Raw genomic sequence first — 19089 nt, 5'->3', positions numbered from 1 at the left:
TCTCACTCAGGGGTGTGAAAAAACACCCCCCTGAGTGCAGCAAGTTTCAGCGCTGTAGAGCACCAGTGTAGACAGTGCACCAGCGCTGGGAGCTATGCCCCTCGTGGAAGTGGTTTTTTTAGAGCGCTGGGAGAGCCGCGACCACACAAGCCACGTTAAAGTGCTGCCACAGCAGCGCTTTAACATTGCCAGTGTCGACTAGCCCTTAGTACGTTTCTCAGACCTGAAGAAGAACTCTGTGTAAGGCTTTGTCTACACTGGAACTTCATCAGCAGAACTTTTGTTGTTCAGGGTATGTTAAAAAAACACACACCCCGAACGGGAAAAGTTTTACCAACGAAAAGCAACAGTGCCGTTAGTTGGGGGTGGAAGTTTTTTGTTGGCAGAAGACCTCTCTCCTGCCGACAAACAGCAGCTACACTGCGTGCCTTTTAGCGGCACGGCTGTGTCGCTAGACAAAGCCTCTGTTGGAAAGCTTGTCTCTCTCTCACCAACAGAAGAAATCACCTCAGCCACCTTGTCTCTCCCTTCATCATCACATCAGTGGTGACATATTGTCCTGACATGTCACTGTGTTGCGACACAACTTTTATCATGTTGTGATGTTGCATTGATCCTTGCATTTATGTATCTAGACTATTTACTCACTCATCACTGTGAAGACTGTTATAGAAATGCCTATTCTTAAATAAAATAAATACATTACAGATACTGTTGATGTCATGCAAGCATAGCTTTGTAACAGCCTCAGTAAAATCAGAGCTCTCCAGTAAACCCTTCTGCCTCCCTCCCTGCAAGCTGAACTATCGCACTTCTTCCCTAGTTCCCTCTCCAAGACAGCACCCCACCCAACCAATTACTTTCTTCCATTCTGTGTACTCTGCTCTGCCTGCTGTGCTTTCCAAACTGGTCTACTCCACTCTTTCATGTATTTTCTGCACATGTCACATCTCCACCACTCACTGCTAATTAATACCTGATTATTGCTAGCTAAACAATATATCACTTTGATTAGCTACACCGACCCACACAAATCAGAACTAACTCTTGTGCTTTTGGAGGCTATAGGGGGTGAAATCCTGACCCCTTTGAAGTCAATGGCAAAACTCCCATTGACTTCATTTGGTCAGGATTTCACCTATGGTACCCCAGAGCTGTATGCACTTAACTTCAGTTCCTGAACATTCATCTCCAGTTAGCCTAACTACCTTCCTATTAAGCTTCATGACTCTGAAGTACCTGTAGTGTTTAATATTTGCACTATCTCTGTAGATGGCCTCTCAGCCAGTCTTTGCTTTTATATGTTCTGCAATCTCAGAATGACTAACACCATTAGTCTAGCTATCTGGAGACTTCTTAGTCTCTAGTTGTAATTCATATGTATTGGCTTTTTGAGTCTTACTGCAATCTTATTTTTTATGCTAGCAGCTTTCAAGCATTAATCGCTAGAAGGTCAAATTTTGCCATTACTTAAACAACATGGAACTTCATTGACTTCATAGGGTTGCATGGAGTGTAAGTTAAGGAAGAATTGGGTCCATCACAGTTACAAACCCCTGAAGGTCATGAAAAGAAATGACCAAATCCTAAGGCTTAGAGTGACAGCAAAATTATCTGCACGTCAGAAGTTTGATTTTGGGAATTTGCTTTTCAGCCAAATAGGAGTATCACAGAGGCAATGTTTTCAGCCTCAGGCAAGGGAGAGACAGGCTATGACTGGTACAGTCATGAAGCAGCTTTTTGCAGAGCCAAACTGAGAATGCTGGAAGAAGCTCCCTATCCTCCAAAGGTCCTAGCAACAGGAATGCATGTATGCAAGAATGCCCAGTTGCAATGTAGGACAGGAATGGGATTATAAAGAGCTCCAATGGACTCTGCTCAGATCACCCTAAATACCTGGGGCCAAATTCTTCTTTCTCTTACACCCTTAGGAACTTGCACAGGAGTAACTGAGAGTAAAATATGGCACTTGAAGTCCTTATATTATGGTTGTCTGAGACACTACAGAATAAACCCTAAATAAGGATCAAATGAAGTGAGGAGAAAACATCCATGCACAAACACACACTCACCAAAATGTGGATAGGTTAAAAGGTATTCACCACTAAAAAGCAATAATTCAAAAATGTTCTTAAAAAAAAGTATGCTCATGAAAATGCACTAGCCACAACCAGGCAGCATTTGGAGAGACTGTGTCCAGGCTCCTGCACAAAGGTTTGTCACCACATGTGACAGGGTGTACTAGGCCCTTCCTGGCCCTCCGCTGCAGGCCCCACATTCCTTCTACACACCACCCCAGGAAAGGAGCAGCAAAGATGAGTCCTTCTGGCCAGCCTAGAGAGGCCTCATGGAAGCAGCCAATCAGAGCCCAGCAGGCTCAGATGATAGGAACTGCAGGGCCACAGCAGGTCAGTTCCTGGTGGGGATCAGAAAGGCAAGGAAGGGTTCTCCTCTCTGGCCACTGAAGCTTAAGGGATAGCCAGAGTTTGGTTCTGGCTGCATTTGCTTAAGCTGGGAGAAAGAGAACCTGAGAACTTTAACCCTGAGCAAAGGGGTGAAGATAAGGGGACCCATGGGAAGAGGCCAGGGAACTAGGAACATATTGAAGTGAACAGTATGTGGCTGCTGTTTATTGGGTCCCTGAGTGGGAACCAGAGTAGTAAAGCAAACCAGGGTTCCCACTGGTGAGGTGGCTTAAGCCCTGAGAATGGGACACGTCTTGTTTAGAAGTCTGAGCAAAGGGCTCTATTTAAAGGGCCCAGAGCTGGAGGTGAAAGACCCTGGTGAGGATAGATAGACAGTTTGACTCTTCACTATCCTGGAAGGGGTTAATTTGAACTTTGTGACTTGGCCAGAGGGCCAAGTCACTGAAGACCCACCAAGCTAGGTTAACAACCTAAAAGGAGTGCCAGGAATGGGAAAAGGAGTACAATATTACATGTACCAGCCGGAGGTGCTCAAGAGATGAGTGCCTCCCATTACATTGTTCTGTAGTCTCCATTTGCACTATGCAAGATAATTTCATGCTTAAGTGCTGTTGGGAGTAGATTGGGAATTTATGTTCTCACTGTCTCATATACAAGAACAAAGGGACAGTTGATTAAACTAAAAGTTGAGAAAGTCAATACAGATAAAAGGAAATACTTTTTTTCATACAGTACATACTCATTGCCATAATGGAGCTCATTGCCACATGATGTCATTAAGGTAAAAAATTTAACACTATTCAACGAGAGACTGAACGTTACATGGATAACAAGAATACCCAAAACTATAGTAGTTAAAGCTAGCAAAAAGGGTTGAAGAGTTTTAAAACCTCATGCCTCAGGGTTTAAATCATTCTGTAGCTAGCAGGGATTAGGATGAGATCTTCATGGTGGGCAGATCACCCCATATCTGCTTATTGTGGGGTTTCTTGCACTTAGGGTGACCAGATGTCCCGATTTTATAGGGACAGTCCCGATTTTGGGGTCTTTTTCTTATATAGGCTCCTATTAATCCCCCCCCCCCGTCCCAATTTTTCACATTTGCTGTCTTGTCACCCTACTTTCACTTTCCTTTGCAACATATGGTGCTGGCCACTGTTGAGAAGGACCTGGGGTCTGATCCAGTACCCCAATCCTTTGGCTGACCCCTAGTTTATGTAAGTCTTAAGTGGTACAGATTACTTGTGCTGTCCCTGTGAACAGAGGTGAATTTCACCCCTTGGCATGTCATTGTTAATCAAAAACCCTTGAAAGGTCAAACAACTGTGAGCTACCAAAGCAAGTATTTTGGTGAAATTTTCAAAAATACCCAGGCCACTTAGGAGCTTAAGGCCCATTTTCAGTAGCACCTAACACTCTTGGCATGCCCACTGACTTTCACTGGACTTCGACTCTTCAGTTACATAGATGCTTTTGAAAATTCTACCCTCCACCATTGAAATATGAGCATTTGTTGAGAATAATCAGTTAGTGGTATCACGATCACAGTACTATTTTCTTGCACATAATATATTATATAACTGGTATCTCAGAGACTCCTGTATGGTAATTGTTGGTAACTGGTGACATAAACTGAAAGCTCAGAAAAACAGAGACAGCAGCAATTATGCATGTGATCATCACTGCAAATTTCAAAATCTTGTTTCAATTATCCCTGAGTACAAAATGAATATCCCTCCAAATGAATTTGGTTTGCTTTTATTTTTGTAGGAGATGGCAATTATCAGTGTCATTAAAAAAATTATTTTGATATTTTACATGAAATTCACTGGGTTCTGCTTTAAAATCAAGGCTCTTTTGCTAATTTTAAAGAAACCTTTGGATCCTGGCTTTTGCTGCTCTAGGAACTTCCAGGAACATAAAAACCTTTCCCTGAAAAAAGTGCTAGAAATTTCCCTGAGATGCATCCAAACCTAGTCTCTATCTAAAGGGAAAATTAAATTAGTTAATAAAACTCCTTTTAATATTTGATCAAGAGGAAGGACTTAAGAGCGGGGCTTATAAGAAGACAAAGATTCTCATACAGCTGATGTTTTAATAGAATCAAAATACACTTGGTTTTCACAAACATCTGGTAGAAAATACGCTTTTCTAGAAGTGGAAAGACCGTAGTAAGTCCCCACACTTCTTGCCAGTATTTTATCTAAATATCTGTGGGGCTTCAATAACTCCAGGAAGTTTTAAGCTAATAAATTACAATATTTCAAAAAATTTTCACATTTTTCATGGTTTGTTCCTAACTGGACATTATGTTTACCAAGCATTTCAAGCACCACCTTTCAGGTTACCCTCCAGTTTTTTTAATTTCCTATGTAGGGTTCTCCATGGTATTGTGGTGAAACTTCATTATGTTAAAGGAGCCTTGAAGATCATCTGTCTTTGCAAATAAGAAAAATGGTAAGTAAGGAACTTTCCCCATCTTTTTAACTGAATTACACAAAGGTCTATCTCAGTAATTATGATTCCACTTACTACTGTTACCTTTAGATCATGTGACGGTATTGGTGAGTCCAGAAAATGCCATCAACTCTGCCATTCCCAGCCATTATTCCAGTGGCGCAGATATTTGACAAGCTGGCTGCATTGTCATAAATTAATTATCCATGGGTCCTCACAGCTCAGGGCAAGTTGTCCACTTCCTGGCCTCCTTGAGTGCACCCTTTCAAGTGTAATCCTATATCTATTTCATTGTGGAATTCTGCAGTTCTCCCACTCTTGGGCTTCAGTATCCTCTGTATGAAATGTTCTTATGCAAGCAGGTCTGACTAAGTTCTGGCATTTGTGGTTCTTCCCTTTGGGAATCTGTAACTTGTGGTATCCAGTAATCAAACTATATTGTTAAAATCAAAGTATTGTCTTTTTAATAGTAGAAACAAGCATTTAGAGAAAAAGGATTTTAAAACAACAGTCTACACATGTCTGTCTTACTGTCCCCTGGTGGTACACAAGGGAGGCCTAACTTCTTCAGACACCCCAGTGAGGTCCGATGTGTGGTTGGCTCCTCTCTCTGCACAACTATTCCCACCCTTTCTTGAGAGAATGTTCCTTTTTAAAGCTTCCCCCATTAGAATCATAGAATATCAGGGTTGGAAGGGACCTCAGGAAGTCATCTAGTCCAACCCCCTGCTCAAAGCAGGACCGATCCCCAATTAAATCATCCCAGCCAGGGCTTTGTCAAGCCTGACCTTAAAAACTTCTAAGGAAGGAGATTCCACCACCTCCCTAGGTAACGCATTCCAGTGTTTCACCACCCTCCTAGTGAAAAAGTTTTTCCTAATATCCAACCTAAATCTCCCCCACTGCAACTTGAGACCATTACTCCTTGTTCTGTCATCTGCTACCACTGAGAACAGTCTAAAGCCATCCTCTTTGGAACCCCCTTTCAGGTAGTTGAAAGCAGCTATCAAATCCCCCCTCATTCTTCTCTTCCGTAGACTAAACATCCCCAGTTCCCTCAGCCTCTCCTCATAACTTATGTGTTCCAGTCCCCTAATCATTTTTGTTGCCCTCCGCTGGACTCTTTCCAATTTTTCCACATCCTTCTTGTAGTGTGGGGCCCAAAACTGGACACAGTACTCCAGATGAGGCCTCACCAGTGTCGAATAGAGGGGACCGATCACGTCCCTCGATCTGCTGGCAATGCCCCTACTTATACATCCCAAAATGCCATTGGCCTTCTTGGCAACAAGGACACACTGTTGACTCATATCCAGCTTCTCGTCACTGTAACCCCTAGGTCCTCTTCTGCAGAACTGCTGCCTAGCCATTCGGTCCCTAGTCTGTAGCGGTGCATTGGATTCTTCCGTCCTAAGTGCAGGACTCTGCACTTGTCCTTGTTGAACTTCATCCGATTTCTTTTGGCCCAATCCTCCAATTTGTCTAGGTCCCTCTGTATCCTATCCCTACCCTCCAGCGTATTTACCTCTCCTCCCAATTTAGTGTCATCTGCAAACTTGCTGAGGGTGCAATCCACACCATCCTCCAGATCATTTATGAAGATATTGAACAAAACCGGCCAGAGGACCGACCCTTGAGGCACTCCACTTGATACCGGCTGCCAACTAGATATGGAGCCATTGATCACTACCCGTTGAGCCCGACAATCTAGCCAGCTTTCTATCCAGCTTATAGTCCATTCATCCAGCCCATACTTCTTTAACTTGCTGGCAAGAATACTGTGGGAGACCGTGTCAAAAGCTTTGCTAAAGTCAAGGAACAACACGTCCACTGCTTTCCTCTCATCCACAGAGCCAGTTATCTCATCATAGAAGGCAATTAGGTTAGTCAGGCATGACTTGCTCTTGGTGAATCCATGCTGACTGTTCCTGATCACTTTCCTCTCCTCTAAGTGCTTCAGAATTGATTCCTTGAGGACCTGCTCCATGATTTTTCCAGGGACTGAGGTGAGGCTGACTGGCCTGTAGTTCTCAGGATCCTCCTCCTTCCCTTTTTTAAAGATGGGCACTACATTAGCCTTTTTCCAGTCGTCCAGGACTTCCCCCGATCGCCATGAGTTTTCAAAGATAATGGCCAATGGCTCTGCAATCACATCCGCCAACTCCTTCAGCACTCTCGGATGCAACGCAATGGACTTGTGCACGTCCAGCTTTTCTAAATAGTCCCGAACCACTTCTTTCTGCACAGAGAGCTGGTCACCTCCTCCCCATGCTGTGCTGCCCAGTGCAGTAGTCTGGGAGCTGACCTTGTTCGTGAAGACAGAGGCAAAAAAAGCATTGAGTACATTAGCTTTTTCCACATCCTCTGTCACTAGGTTGCCTCCTTCATTCAGTAAGGGGCCCACACTTTCCTTGACTTTCTTCTTGTTGCTAACATACCTGAAGAAACCCTTCTTGTTACTCTTAACATCTCTTGCTAGCTGCAACTCCAGGTGTGATTTGGCCTTCCTGATTTCACTCCTGCATGCCCGAGCAATATTTTTATACTCACCCCTGGTCATTTGTCCAGTCTTCCACTTCTTGTAAGCTTCTTTTTTGTATTTAAGATCAGCAAGGATTTCACTGTTAAGCCAAGCCGGTCGCCTGCCATATTTACTATTCTTTCTACACATTGGGATGGTTTGTCCCTGTAACCTCAATAAGGATTCTTTAAAATACAGCCAGCTCTCCTGGACTCCTTTCCCCCTCATTCTTTTGATCTCCTGTGTTTGTGACCCTTTCCTATCCTGGAAAAGCCAGTTTTGTTGGTTAGTTGGAGAGGAGGTAAAATCATCAAACCTAGTATCCTGGCATTGTCTTTAACAACTCTCCAGTATTTGTGGAGAGGTGGCTTATCTTGAGCCATTATTTCCTTTGTGCCTTTTTTTTTTCCAGGCAGTCTCTTGTTGTATTAAGCCAACACAGTCATACAAAAAAATCTCAATAACCTGGTCAACATTCAGTATTAATAAATTACAGAGCAGCTCCATATCCATCACAATCCACCCAGTGATGGAGCTGCCTGAGTTTGTGATGTTGGGTGAATAATAAAAGTTCACTCTGGAGCCAGTTTGATCCCACACACGTTTGAGGTTTTAATAAATGTAGTTAAACAAATGCAGATTACTTTTATTTAGTGTAGCTAAATCATTCTCATGTGAATGCGATAGGTCTGTACAACTACTCCTCATTGACTACAGCCTCATCTAGTAGTGAGCGAAAAATTGATGAACTACAGGCAACCTTGTCAATGACTCGGGCAATAGGCCGATGGAAGTTTCACTGGGAAACATCAACCTTCACAGGAATAACTGCCAGCTTATTGCTGATAATAGAAACATACGGCAATAAGATGAACAGCAGTGTAAAGTACTGAAATAAATTCTAAAGATTACCTAGTGGAATACAAAAGTATGTCAGCTGTTAAGGAATTTCATTTTTAACTGAGTATTTTTTTCACAGCACTTTAACTTATGTTCACAATGGAGTCAATATTAATGTACATTTAATCGCTGCTATCTACAAACAACCTTTGGGTTCAACAACATGCACAAAGCACCAACAACGGTTGATATGTGTTATTAATATCTGTCTGTCTAACACCCCTGCCTACATAGTGTGCAGAAACTATGGGAAATAGTTTATGCTCTGATTAATTTCCCATCAGGATTTCAGTTTCTAAACCATTTTCAGTGACATACCTAGACTGTTCACAATAGGCCTGATCCAAAGTTAATGGAAAGACTCCCACTGACATAAGTGGGTTTTTGATAAAGCCCCATGGTTCTTCAGTCTTTACTCAGATTTTATTCAGTCAGTTCTCCCACTAAGGTCAATGAAATTATTCCCTAATATAATAGAGCACACTGTCAGGAAGATTTTAATGATATTCAGCCTACATTTTCCCTATCTTAATCTCATCCCATTACTCCTAGTTATACCTCATTATATGACTATTTTCTGCATGACTATTGTCTCCCTTTTGGGGGCCCAATCCTAAATTATGCAAAACTCCCATTTTCTTTGATTATAGAGGCAAGATCAGGCCAGAGTATTTACACACTACAACTGTTCTCATTCCCCCACTTTTCCATCACTTAGGCAAGCTCTTGCTGGATGAGTTCTATCTATGGAATTTTTGATGGAGTGGGGTCTGGGCAAAGACTTCAGAACTGAGCCTTATGGCAACCCTGAAGAAGAGAGAAAATGAAAAGATTAGTCATTATAATGCCAAGACATACAGCAACAGGAATTTTTAAATAAAATAGCTTTTATAAGATCAAATAGAAAAGGAGTACTTGTGGCACCTTAGAGACTAACCAATTTATTTGAGCATAAACTTTCATGAGCTACAGCTCACTTCCGATGAAGTGAGCTGTAGCTCACGAAAGCTTATGCTCAAATAAATTGGTTAGTCTCTAAGGTGCCACAAGTACTCCTTTTCTTTTTGCAAATACAGACTAACACGGCTGCTACTCTGAAATAAGATCAAATGTTATCATCTTTCCATCCTCACAGCTATATATAAATCTGTAGTAAAATTATTAGATGTACTTTCTTTCATTAACAACCCAACAAGTTTTAAATATCTTTATAATTTGCAGTGGGCAAGACAAATAGAATTACCTCTGTTTTGACAAACAGTCACATGTTGTGTATAATTTGGCCTTACTGGATGGTTGGTCTGGAACTTCTTCTAGCTTACCAGAAGTTGAAAGTTATTCTCTTTAACAAGGTACTTTTCCTTCCTTGAGAGCTCAGAATTTTGAGAGAGAGCTCAGCCCAAATCATCAATGACCAAGATGTCACATGGTATTGATGATCTCCCTACAGGTAAAGAAACATACTTTTTGCAATTTGCTAGAACTTTATTAATTCAGAAGGATTAACTTAATTAGTGGTTTTGGAACATCAGTAATATGGACTTCAGGGTAGATTTTTTCCTTTCCATTACTCCAAGCCTCTGTACACTGTTCCAGCAAAATATTTTGAATCTTACTGCAGGGATGGTGTTGCGCCACTCTTCTTTAGTAAGGACAGGTTTTTATCCATTTTTATACCCTGCTCCTGAGACTAACTACCATGCAAAAAGTAGTTATCTCAACTTCCAACACCTATTTCAAATGATCTATTATCTTCACTATGAGTCAAGATTTCCCTGTGCTCCCCACACATGCCTGCAAGTATCCATCATAGTCTTACATTTGTAATCTTTTTTGCTGTTTCTCTTCATTTTTTTTCTGTAACTATTCAGATGTCAGATATATTCTGATTAAAGTTTTAAAACAACATTTTATTCTGTGAGTCATTGTGATGGTCCTTTTTTTGCTCCATCCATTCTTTATCTGAATATTCTGCCCCGAGTCACTTCCTTGCTATGCTGACTTATACTACTTGAGGGTCTGGCCATCTGTTCACAGCTCAGACCCGTTTCTGTATCGGTCTGAATTCAAACACCCTACATTTGTGAAAATAGATTTTGATCATGAATTCAACCCCCGAATTCAGTTTTTTCAAATTCAGTCAGGGGAGGGAGATGTTGCTCAACCCATTACAGAATTGAGAAATTTGATCCATGGTTGTGATTCTTGTCCTTCACTAATTTTCAGATTTTAGGAGGCCCAAACACTTGAGCTGTAGAGGCATATGAGTTATAGGTGATCCTAAATTGCTTGTTTTCAGGAAGGAGGATCCTGAAGGGTCCATTTCTTTTTTTAATCTTTTATTCTCTTCCCTTCAATTGCCCCATATGGTGGTGATCTTCCACTTGACCAAGAAGTGCTGGATGCAGCTTCTTCCATTCATGAACTGGACAGAAAGTTTGCTAGAGAGGGGTGCAAAACGCTCATGTCTCCAAGGTCAATCCAGTGTAGTGCAAGTGTACAGTGCCTCCTTACCAAGAAATCCAGGGTTAAATTCACTCTTCAGACTTGGATCTCCTATGTGTAAAGGACTGTGTTGGCTTGGCTTAATTGCTGAGCCTGGTACCTGCTCATAGCATTAACAAGAACCTGTGGAGTTAGTCATGATAATCTACTGCACATATATCTTATTAGTTAGTGTCACTACAGAGGTTAATGTCCTGTAATCAAAAATAAGTTTAGTCCCATTCAATTATGATTGGAAAAGCTGTTAGGAAAATGTCCCATTTTTGTAAATCATTGTGTAGGAGTACCATTTCTTGAGCTAGCATTATGCAGGTTTCATTGAAAGATAAAAACTAGAATAGCAACATCTCTTGTTTCCATTAATCCTCTCTTCCTCATTGTGTGGGGGCACACCCTCACCCTAGTAGAGAGGTGGCTAATAAGCTCTTCTAGGCTCTGCCAGCCTTAATCAGACACTCCTGTAAGGCTTGCACTGCCTGGAGGGAGGAAGCTTAAAAAGGGAAAGCCCCCCACAGGAAGGGGTAGAGATGAGGGAGAAGACTGCTGTACCTCAGAGGCAGATCAGCAAAGAGGAAGACAGTTGCAGAACTTGCCACCTCTGTGATTGCATGGAACAGATATAAAGCAGGAGTTGACCCAAATTAGGAGCTAGAGACAGACCCTAATCCTGCATAAAGACACTATACGTGTAGATAAGCCAAACCACAAAGGGTGACCAAAAGGCTTCCTAGAAGACTGACCACGTATGCTTTTTTCCTTCTACTCTGATTTTTCCTCTCTCAGGGAAAGGCGTGGGGAAAAGACCCTTTTGTCTATTTGGTTTTTGTTTGTTTTGGAGAATCCTTTGTATACCACAAACAGGAGAAGGGTTCTGCAAGCAGCTCAAACCGTGGTCTTGTGTCTGCCGGGGGGGAGGGCTACCATACTCTTTAATAACTGACCTAGAACAACAGGAGCCACCAGTGAATTCAGGCAAATAAGTCAATCTACTCTTCTAGGCCAAATTGAGTTTGCTGCATAGGGCCATACAGTAATAGACTAGGCAGGAATATAAGTCTCCAGAGAAACTGTTTAAAACCCAACAGATGATGGCTTTACTGCATCTTTCCACTTTCACCTATTTAATCACTCCAGCCCAAATCTAATAACCTGTTCCACATACCCTTAAATAAAAAAATAAAAAAACTTCTTGGGTTTCTGATCCTGGAAAAATAGCAAAAGGTATATAAAAAGGCAAGTATACTATGATACCCTATTCTACAAATATATATATCCCAGTATTCATTTGCTTTTGGATTGCCTTTCTAAATCATAGTGTTTTTCATACAATTTCATGTATCTCAGCTGTGAAAACAGACTGTGTAACATGAAGGTACAATGGGAAAACAATGCACAAGAGATGTTTAATATGAATGTAGTGCTTAGGAGTGTTTTCATTGACAACACTAGATTTTTGCAGTGAAAGAGATAATTTGGTATAAAAATTGTTCAACATTTAATTTTCAATGTAATTTTGATAACAATAGTCAAATGTGATTTTTCTATTGCTAGTTAATCATAAACTTTAATAATTGCTCTCATTCAGCTGTAGAGTATCTAAATGCTGTAACTGTTTCCATTGGTTTTGTTGGTTTGGTGTGTGGGATTTTTTTTTCCAAGATAACTCTAGTATGAAAGTATAAAATACTATTAAGTTTCAGATATAACATCATTAGTTTTTGTTATATAACATATATTGAAGTGACATGTTGCATTTGTTTGTGAAATACAATTTTTTATAGACTGTATTGTATACTTCTTTAGAAAGCTGCACCTTAGCAACCTCATCTAAGTGTTCCATGGAAAACTAAAGCTGTGCTGGGTGCAACAGTTCAGGGCAATTGTACCTTTATTGCCTCTCTGTGATCCAGTGACAGCACCCACTCTCAGCTCCAAGCTGCTCTGCTTTCACCTTTCTTGGGTAGAGATATGCATCTCTATCCCTGCCTCCTGACTGGGATATTTCCAGGCTGCACAATCTCCTGACTATACTGTTATACCCCCAGCAAAAGACAGGCTGCCTAAACAGGCCTGCTTCGCTTCTCTCCTCAGACATGGTACATGCTGTAATTGCCACAGTTAGATTACCACACAGCCCTTTATAACCAAACACATTTACTCTTAAGGTGAAAGATTGCAGAGAAAACATTAAAAACAGTAGAACAACCTACATGCATGCTAATAACCTTATCAGAAATCACTCCAACAAGCACTCTGGCCAGTGAACACTCTTCAAGCCCCACCCAGGGGTTTTCCAGCGGTTACCAGTTTATCATTCCTTTTGCTGAGAATGAGAACTCAGTCTTATAGGGCCTCAATAGACCAAAGTCCTTCCAACCCTTTCCTAAGAAGGCCTGTCTGGTTGCTGGATCAGAAAGAAGATCCAGAGTCAGTTTTAACTTAGGCTATTTATACAAAAGTCCTTTTGTTTGTCTGATGGTCCCTGGAGAATCCAGTTTGAACCACTATATGTGAGCTTCTCTCCAGGGAGCGGTAGCTCTCTGCAGGTGTTAAAATCTGAGTGAATTTGCCTAACCACACCCTACTGTTCTTAGTTCCTGGAGGTCTGTGGTCCCCCTCTCCTGTGGAATTACATGCAATCCCTCAACATTTGCATTTTTAATACAGTGAACTCCTAAAATACTTAAACTTAATTCAATAAGCTCTGTCCAGGATATTGTCTTATCTGTCACAGTGAGCTTTCACCTATCGAGGAGAAATGTTAATTCTCCATAGAGAGTCAATGTCCCTATTGCTCCATGTGCATCTGAACAGATTACAGAGACAAGAGGAAGACTTCTGTGTACACATTGTGAGTGCACTAATGTTGAATATCTCATTTCATTTGCGATATGCTGCCCTGAGATTTAATTTCTACGGCTGAATGTACAAATATTAACTTTGACTAGAGTGTCCAAATATTTTAAGACTGCTTGGTATACAGACTGAAAATAATGTAATGAGCGTATAAAGTAATTTATGGGGGTGAGTTGAGTCAATTTTTTGTGTGTAAAATTATTACACTTGTTCCTTTAGGTTCCATTCTCTTCTCCATATAAAGGACAGTTACACTCATATTCACCGTGAGTAGAACAGGCTCCATTATTGGGCTATAGGGTTTCCATAGTAAGTTAAAAAGGCTATGTAATCTGGGGCACCACAAAGCATACCTTGATGTTTTTAACTTATGGTGCATTTTTCCTAACATCTGGCAAGTGGAGTGGTACAGATAAGTCTGCAACACATCATGGGGATCTTTGTGTAAACTGAGGTGAGTGTTAGATTATGCCTTGCATTGTACCACCTTTGATCTATGCATATTTTCCTATTTGATCTCGGCACAGCACATTTAGCCATGTACTAAGGAGTTCTTTCCCCTTTGTCTTTCAAATGCTATTGCATTGGACATTCTCTGTCTTTTCAAATGTATGTTTAAGGTTGAATATATGTGATGTTCCCTTCTTCTGCTATTGTTCATTTACAAAGATAAGTTTTATATACTGTAAATTTTATTTTGTACCAAAAATACATTATCCTGCAAGCAAATTGAGTCTAATGTTCTCAATGTGCCTGTAATTCTTTTGCAATTGAGTGAAGTGTGAAAATTCATTTGACTGCTCTTTGTGAAAGATAGGAGGGGTGGGAGATGGAAATTGTTTTACTTCTGCCAAGTGAGCACGAGAAGTACAGATTATGCATGTCACTGTTTGAGGGAGGATGGAGGAAACATGTGCTTCAAAAATGCATCACCAAATTCAAGGGAAAAGAAAAGGACTCAGGACAAATATTTGTTTTTCTCCAGCATTTATTCAGTAAATATCCATTAACACAGAACAAGTTAATCAAAATAAACAAAGAGCTAATTAAGGTTTGAGCTAGTAAAAAAATAGGTTTGGCTTCCAGGCCACAAACATCTCAAAATCAGAGATTTCCATGGCTGCTCACAGACTTCTGTAGGATGAAAGCCAACAGTGATTTTTCTGAAATGGACCCAAAAATAAAGCTTCACTTTTGCTCTTTGCTTGAAAACACTGCTGCTCTTAAAAAAAAAAAAAAAAAAAAAAAAAACTCTAGATAGCAGATTTCATAGTAAGCAGTTGGGCCTGGTCAGACTTCCGACAAAAATATATGAATTGCAGGAGATGGTACTGTTGATTTGGTAAATGGTAGTTTCCCTTCTCAGTCAGTACTTTAGCATGGCACTAAAGGCACTGTGCTGCTAGAGGCGTCCTCTGTCAGATGAGGGTAATAACCAAGCTCCTGACCACTTGTAATTATGTAAATGTCCCATGGCACTTTTCACAAGAGGAGTATTAGTCCTGTTATCTTAGTCAAATTTCACCTTGAATTATCACATTCTGTCTCGGGACAGACAGGAGCAGGTTGGAGGGGACAAAGCAGGAGAGGTCATGCTTGAGGGGAATGGGCAGAAGAGTCCGTGTCCACTAGAACACTATCCCGTCTAGAGACTGGGATAGAACCCAAGATTCCTGAATCTCACCATTCCTCTGATGTCAGCATATATTTGTGAAACCCACTGGGAAAGTGTCCCATCCCCCTCTAGTGCTAGTCCACATAGAGTAACTGATAGTATTAGTAGGCTGTTCTCCTTTGTTAGATCAAGTGGCAGAGGTCTGTGAGGTGGTGTTATGGAGCATTGGTGGTCTGGCCTAGTGGTCAGAGCAGGAGTCATGTCTAATGGGCAAAGCAGCACTCAGGTTGGGGAATGGAGTTGAAGGTCAGTACCAGAGTCAACTGCCAACTACCAGAGCCGGGTCAAGCCAGAATCAGAGCCAGGAATCGAAGGTGAGGGTCAGAGTCGGGATCAGATACCAAATCTTGGAGTCAGAAGTCAGAGCTGGGAGTCAAAGGCAGGACTGGTAACTAATGGCCGGAAATGGGGCATAAGGGCAGGAGCTGGAGGAGAGGCAGGTAGCAGGCATGGAGCAGGATCGCAATGGGAACTAAGAGCACAGGCAGGGGCAAGGCAGGAGCCAGAAGCAGAGCAGGAATGAGGAACAGGGTTGGATACAGAGTGCAGGAAGCAGGCGCAAGCAGGGTCCAATGCAGCTGCAGCAACAGTGAGTCACCTGGTTGCTCAGATAACTTCTTTGCCTCCTTCTGGCTTAAATATCACGGTTGGGACAATTGGTGGAGCCAGGCAATCCTCTAAGCAAGGATCCGCAGGGTGATGCCTTGGCTGAGGCCGTACCCTTGCTAGCTCTTCGGCCCACCAAGCTTCATCAGACTTGGGTGTCAGACAGGATGTGTTGGCTGTCTGGGAACTCATATGCCAGAGACATCAGAGGTGGATCTAAAGGTTCCAGCCCAGCTGAGGAAGCATGTGTGTGTTGATGTGATGCCACATGATGTAATTTGTTTTTTTAATTTTTGTCTCTTTAAAAACCAAGGAAATTACATACAAAACAGCTACATTAAAAGAACGTTATTAAGGTTGCAACGCTAAACCCTCAAATTAGGAAATGCCAGCGTTAAAGCTGTCTGTGTAGCCATCATTTGGCCACTTTATGTGTATGCATTATGATACAGTCTTTAATTACATCATCATATACTATTTATTCTACAAGATTCCTGCCTCATTCTATGCACGGGATGGACCTGCAGTGGGGTGAATCAGAGATGTGTAATGAAGGAGATTATCATCTGTAGGACAGCTGCCTCATTTGTTGCAGAAGTTCAAAGGTGTGTACTATTTGCAGGACTGAGACAGGCAGGTCTAGGGCCACACAAGTCTAAAGGCCTATTCCCTCAACTTAGGGGAGGAGCCACTAAGCCCAGGATGCAATTGAGCATGTGGGACAAAAAGGAGAAAAGAGCAACAAGAGTGACATCAAAGATTAAAAATCAGGGATACAGAGGGAGACACCAAGCAGAGAACCCTGGGCAGCACCCCACTGCTCCTCAAAAGTGTCCAGTGCGTCAGTGGACACACCCCAGAGGAATTGTGTCTGGAGATATGAGCAAATGTTGGACCAGAAATAGGCACCACAGTCACAGAGTATGCCCATATCCATCCAGCTTCCTCCTCCTGGTGTGAAAGATGGCCATCTTGGCCAGTGCCAGGCAGATGTTGACGAGGAGGTCCTGTGACTTATGGGGCCAATGATGGGGTGTGAGTAGATCAGGAGGTGCAAGGAGAAGTGCATTAAGAATCTCAGTAAGACGTTCTGGCTCCTCCAGAACAGGGGCTACATCCTGACACAGTCTACCAGTGGTGCTGAAACACTTTTTAAATAGCGGGGGTGCTGAAAGCCAGCCCCGAAACCTCTGTCTGACACCCTCGTCCAAAGCTGGGGCTGGGAGCTAGGCTGCGTTTCTGGGGCTGGGGGAAAGGCTGGGGCTGGCAGCTGGGAGCCCTGGGCATGGGGCTGGCAGGCAGGAGTCTTGCGTAAAACCTGGGGGTGCTGCAGAACCCCACACCTCTAGTTCCCACACCTATGTACTCTACATAGATTTGTGGTGAGAGGGAGATCCTGGCATATAAGGGACAGGTGTCGGGGGAGTTTGTGAACCATGCCAGTTACACACCTGCCCGTGTGGCTCCATGAAGGAGCTGCCTGCTAATATCTCTGGCAGGCTGTGAAACCAGAGTGGAGTACAGACTGGCCCACCAGAGTTGCTTGCCCTCTTCAGGTGGCAACGGATCCCACCACTTGGGAGGAGGTGGATGGTGTGAAGCACGAGTTCATACAGATGTTTTCTGGGCATACTTCAGAGGTGGACCAGCTGAATGGTGTTGAGATTGTATGGGTTGCGTGTTTGGGTGGGCAAGGAGGCTCGTGGGTCTGATAAGTTCAGAAGGGTGTGAGGGGAAAGGCAGATGGGGAGCACCTTCTTGAAGGACCTGCTTAAGGAAAGCAAGAGAAGCAGGAAGAAAGGCTGCCCTTGCGTCCTGGAGCACATGATGGGGGACACGTGGGGTGGATAGTCCCATGCACTCGGTAAGTGCAACGGGGTCTGCCTGGTCCCTCTGACTGTAGTCCAGGAGGTCTCAGAGTCTGGTGGTGCCAGCCAGGACCATCATCAGTGCACCAAAGGGGATTGGAAGGTATGGGATTGCTGGACAATGAGGCTTTCATGGTAAGACAGGTGAATGCTGCCATGGGAAATTTGATTCTATCCCTGCCTCTGCCCCAGAGTTCCTTTGTGATTATAGTCAAGTTGCTTAAACTAAATTTTTCACAGGTGGGCACTAATTGTGTGTTCCTCTTTTTCAGGTTGCCCAAACTGAGTATAACTGAAGTCAGTGGGAGCTGTGATTTGAACTTATAAAGGTGGCACCTCAAGGGCACCCACATTTTGTGGACAGTTTTGACCTTAATCTCTCTGTGCCTCAGTTCACTATCTGTGCGATGAGGGTAATACCACTCCCTCACCTCACAGGGGAGTTGTGAAAATTAATTCAGTTATGTTTGAAGCACTCATACTACAGGGATCGGAGCATAGAAAAGCACCTACAGAAATGAATAATTCTGTCTTCAGAGCAGGATTTGAATAGTGTGCAGTAAATAAGGCCTAGGGCCATACATTAAACAATGGGGATGAAACAAACTATTGAATAGCTACTCATTAAGTGACTGTAAGCCATTCTGTGCACTGAATGAAGCAGGGGGTCCTGTGGAAAAAGTAGTATCTGATTGTGTAATTAGTATCATAACGTATATGCCCAAAGGAGCCAAATTTAGGTACACAGGTAACTTTAAATTCTGGCATTTACTAGCTTTTGAGTGCTTGACTCTGCAACCTTTATAATGTTCTTTTAAGGTAGTTTGTGTGTGTGTAATTATACAGAAAAGCTATTTTGGGAAACTTTTGCAGGTTTCTAATATATATTCGTTGGTTTATCACTGGGTCTCATACAATGAAACTCACATTACTTAGCAGAGCTGGGAACATACTTAAAAATGTTTCCACAAGTATTTACTAGGACAGAAAGTTGAATTTGATTTGGCCATGTGTGTGCCCCCTTTTATTTGCTTTCTGTAAATATTTTAACTAATAAGTTTACTGACAGGAATGTTTATAGAAACAGTACGTTTTAAGCAAATATTGGCAAATATTTGTGGAAAGTCCATTTTGAACTCATAAATATGAGTATTTGCACTGGATGTCTAATTCTACGTTTTACTATATTATCATTCAATGAGGGAGTACCAGTGCTAAAAGGGTAGAGCAGGCCAAAACAACCCCCATCACCCCCAGTCCTCCCCTCCCCTCCCA

General features: G+C 42.3%; 1 long non-coding RNA gene across 2 annotated transcripts in view; it reads left to right on the top strand.

Annotated features, from left to right (window-relative positions):
• LOC141987457 (uncharacterized) overlaps positions 1-18400 on the top strand; it is a 46830-nt gene extending 28430 nt beyond the window's left edge. Inside the window, exons 2-5 of one of the 2 annotated variants that reach the window (XR_012639532.1) lie at positions 4803-4883; positions 14065-14119; positions 16437-16551; positions 18087-18400. This is a non-coding gene — a long non-coding RNA (uncharacterized LOC141987457). Of the gene's footprint in view, positions 1-4802; positions 4884-14064; positions 14120-16436; positions 16927-18086 lie in introns of those variants that run through there. The other variant, XR_012639531.1, reaches the window with a different exon arrangement.
• Positions 18401-19089: the final 689 nt, after the last annotated feature.

Source organism: Natator depressus, chromosome 5 (assembly GCF_965152275.1).
Source record: "Natator depressus isolate rNatDep1 chromosome 5, rNatDep2.hap1, whole genome shotgun sequence".
NCBI lineage: Eukaryota > Metazoa > Chordata > Testudines > Cheloniidae > Natator > Natator depressus.
Note: the sequence above shows the minus strand (reverse complement) of the source record. Positions and strands in the feature narration are given on the sequence as shown.